The sequence below is a fragment of the Balaenoptera ricei genome, chromosome 8 (genome assembly GCF_028023285.1).
Source record: "Balaenoptera ricei isolate mBalRic1 chromosome 8, mBalRic1.hap2, whole genome shotgun sequence".
NCBI classification, from domain to species: domain Eukaryota; kingdom Metazoa; phylum Chordata; class Mammalia; order Artiodactyla; family Balaenopteridae; genus Balaenoptera; species Balaenoptera ricei.
The window spans coordinates 76,860,734-76,864,393 of record NC_082646.1 but is presented as its reverse complement, the minus strand read 5'-3'; the positions used below and the strand labels follow the sequence as shown (position 1 = coordinate 76,864,393).

Genomic DNA, 3,660 nt, shown 5'->3' with positions numbered 1-3,660 from the left:
AGAAAATAGGCTTAGAAATATAACAGTGCCTCAATGAACTGTGGAAATACATCAAGTGGTAATGGGGTTCCCAGAGGGAAAGGAGATGGAGTGTCTGGAGAGGATAAAATCTGATGAATTATGGCTGCAAATTTTCCAGATTTAATGAAAAACATCAATCTACAGATCCATAAATCACAATGAATTCCAAGAAGAATAAACATAAAAACACACATCAAGGCACATCTTAATTAAACTGCTGAAAATCAATCATAAAGAGACTATCTTAAAAGCAGTCAGAAAGGAAAAAAAAGACAACACATATAGTAGAATGAAGATAAGGATTATCACTGATTTCTCAAGCCAAACAATAATGGAATGGCATTTTTTCAATGCTGAAAGGAAAGAAAAAAATGACTCTGTATTATTAATATCACATATAAAGGCATCAAAAAATATGAAATACCTAGTGATAAGTTTAACAAAATATAGTTAGGAACAGTATAGTAAAAATAAACAAAAAAATAGTACTGGTAGAAATTAAAGAAGACCCAAATGTTCATGGATTGGAAGATTCAATATTACCAAAATGTTTATTTTCCATAAATTGATCTATATAATTCAAAGCAATCTAAATGAAAATCCTTAAGATGAAGCTGTGATTTCTAATTCTTCACTTTCACTGATGGATTCTTCATAATCTGTAACGTTTGCCCAAAGAGAGGTTGGCGTACTTTCTGCTTTGAGGCATCTTGTGCCTTTCTCAGTTTGTCAGGCTGGTTTTGTGATATTGCAGTCACCATGGGAAATACCTCAGGGTGAAGAGTTTGCTGGTTTGGAACCTTGTGCCTTAAAAGTACAGGGAGAAGATCATCAAAGAGATCATTGTTTTCCTCCTGAGTCTAGGTGGATTGTTCTAGCTCTCTTCAATTTTCCAAGTGGTTTATACTTTGGCTCCATACTTTGGGGAAGACCAGCATGAAGGCTTGAAGATTTCTTTAACTTTATCCATAGTTGTGCCTTCTGGAATGGCATTTGGATAAGCATCCATGTGAGCAGCTCTTTGCAGGAAACTGCCCTCAGCAGGAAGCCCCTTTGCTCGTCCTTCACTTTAGCAAAGCTACATTGTAACTAACTTTTCTTTTTTTTTTATAGTGCACCTTGTCTCTGCTACACTATACAACTAAAAACCTTGTAAAGAATGCATGGGACATCATCTGAGGACTCTGAAAAGGAAATCATAGCAGGCTGATTGGAAAAAGAAGAAGAGAAAGAAAAAGAGGAAGAAGAAGGAGGAGAAAGAAAGAAAAGAAAAGAAAAGAAAAGAAAGAAAAGAAAAGAAAAGAAAAGAAAAGAAAGAAAGGGAGAGAGAGAGAGAGGGAGGGAGGGCGAGAGAGAGAAAGAGAGAAGGAGAGAGAGAGAGAAAGAAAGAAAGGAAGGAAGGAAGGAAGGGAAAGAAAGAGAGAAAGAATGAAAGAAAGAAAGAAAAAGAATAAAACTCAAAACAAGACCAATTCAGCAGTGAATTATTGGGATTTTTTTTTTTCCCACCAGTATCTCCAGCCTGGACCCAGAGGCATGCAAAAATCCAGAATTAGGCACCGGTGCAGACAGTAGGAGCTCCAAGAGATCTCTCATTTTAATCTAAGAAATGAGAAAGGGTGCACCTAGGGGATCCAAGAAGAGACTCTTGTAACTAACTTTTAAAACAGGCACCCCCAAGATCTGCTCATCTCCAGCCCAAATACACCTTTCAAATCTTTTGATCACACAATACCTTGCCTAACCTGTTGGTTCTTCCCTTAGATCAAAGAAGTAGAGATGAAGAATAAGTAATTAACTGAAGACCAGGTCTTTTTCCTAGTAGCTTCCCCTTCAGTAATCTCACAAACCGTGTGAACAAGATAGCATCTAAAGAAAGATCACAAGGCGTCGACAAGCCTGCACACAGTGGGAGATGGCTATGAGTTTGATCCCCCATCTCAATGATTAATTGAGATTACTTCCCCTTTAAAAACTTTGATGGCTGAGCAAAATCTTTGGAGTTGGTTTTTTGGGGGGACATGAGTTCACCTTTTCCCCAGATTGCTGGCATTCTGATTAAAAGCAATTTTCCTTTCTACCAACAACTGCCTCTCGGGTACTGACTTTTGAGTGGTGAGCAGCCGGACCTGAGTTTGGTAACATTCACTGGACAGATGTGGCTCAAAATATCTTTAATCTCACTGTAGGAGGAGTTAAAAAAAAAAAAGTGAGCTCTGTACAAACTCTCTCCAATCCTCACAATGACATTGTTTTTTCTGGTTCTTTCTCCAAACCACATAGTGGATGGCTTAATGCTGACTGTATGAAGTGGAATTCTATTTTTGGAAGTAATTCTGCAGCATAACTTATTCCACTGAAAATATTCTTCTGCTTTTGGATGCCGACATGTGTGGATCTGAGTGCTACCGTCTGTTGTAAGATGATGAAGAATGTCAGATGTTTCTAAATGTCTCGTTTATCCACAAGAACCTGGACTCCTAACTCCTCACTAAGGCTGATTAATACTCCTACCCGTAAGCTGCTTAGCAGTTCAGCCACACATCATGGTACAGACTCTGAACGATCCAGCTTCAAACCAGCTCGGATATTTCACTCAGACACTCCACCCAACTAGGAATTTAATAATATTTTGGATTGCAGAAAGTAGTATATAAGTACACACTCTAAGATGTCTTGCAGTCTGCCCCCAGAATGCAAGCTTCTAGCAGCTTCTCCCTTTGCGAGTCTGAAGTCTCCCATGTACAAGACAGTTCTGTTATTGCCCTGAAATAAAAATGTAATTGATCCTGGGCAATGACCAGCTGGTAAGAGACTCACAACAATCTCTCCCTTCTCTCTTGATGCTTCATTGACTAAAGATATCTGGGTAGGAGTTTCAATTTCAGTTGATATAATTCGTTTCTCCCAAAATCTTTAGTTAACAACAACTAGTTGACAACTCTTTAGTAACAGTGAACAGTATAAGTAAACCTTCAAGCTGGTGGAAATCCTGGTCCTGCCATTTACTGGCTGTGTGACCTTGGGCAACTAATTTAACCTCTCTGGTTCTTCAGTTTCCTCATCTGTACTCCAACCTTCTTTTCAAAGTAGGGCCTCTTAATCCTTTCATGTGATCCTTATGGCAGAGGGACAGGAAAAAGGTGTGGGCCCTCAGGTTCTCCCTGTCCAAGAAGTCAGTGGAGATTGTTGGATACTCGGCCATTTGCCCCTTGAAGGAGCTCACACCACCAGCCAACCCCAGTGAACTGGTGACCCAGCCGGGTGTGGAAGCCCAAGCCACCGCCGACTGCACCAACACATCTGGGAACCTGCCCAAAGATTTCTTAAACATGATAGAAAAGCACTAGCAATAAGAGAAAAATATTGACTAATTGAATTTTATCAAAATTAAAAACTTTGATTTTCAAGAAACACTGTTAAGAGAAAGGTCAAGCCTCATACAAGGAGGAAAAAAATAGTCACAATACATACACCTGACAAAAGACTTATTTCCAGAATAAATACAAAGAACACTTGCAACTCAGTAAGAAGACAGTAACCCATTTTTAAAATTGCCGGGCTTCCCCGGTGGTGCAGTGGTTAAGAATCCGCCTGCCAATGCAGGGGACACGGGTTCGAGCCCTGGTCCAGGAAGAT

The 3,660-nt window shown here is 39.5% G+C and overlaps 1 pseudogene; it reads right to left on the bottom strand.

Moving 5' to 3' along the window:
- Positions 1 to 624: 624 nt before the first annotated feature.
- LOC132370188 (protein artemis-like) lies at positions 625 to 2,873 on the bottom strand (annotated as a pseudogene).
- Positions 2,874 to 3,660: the final 787 nt, after the last annotated feature.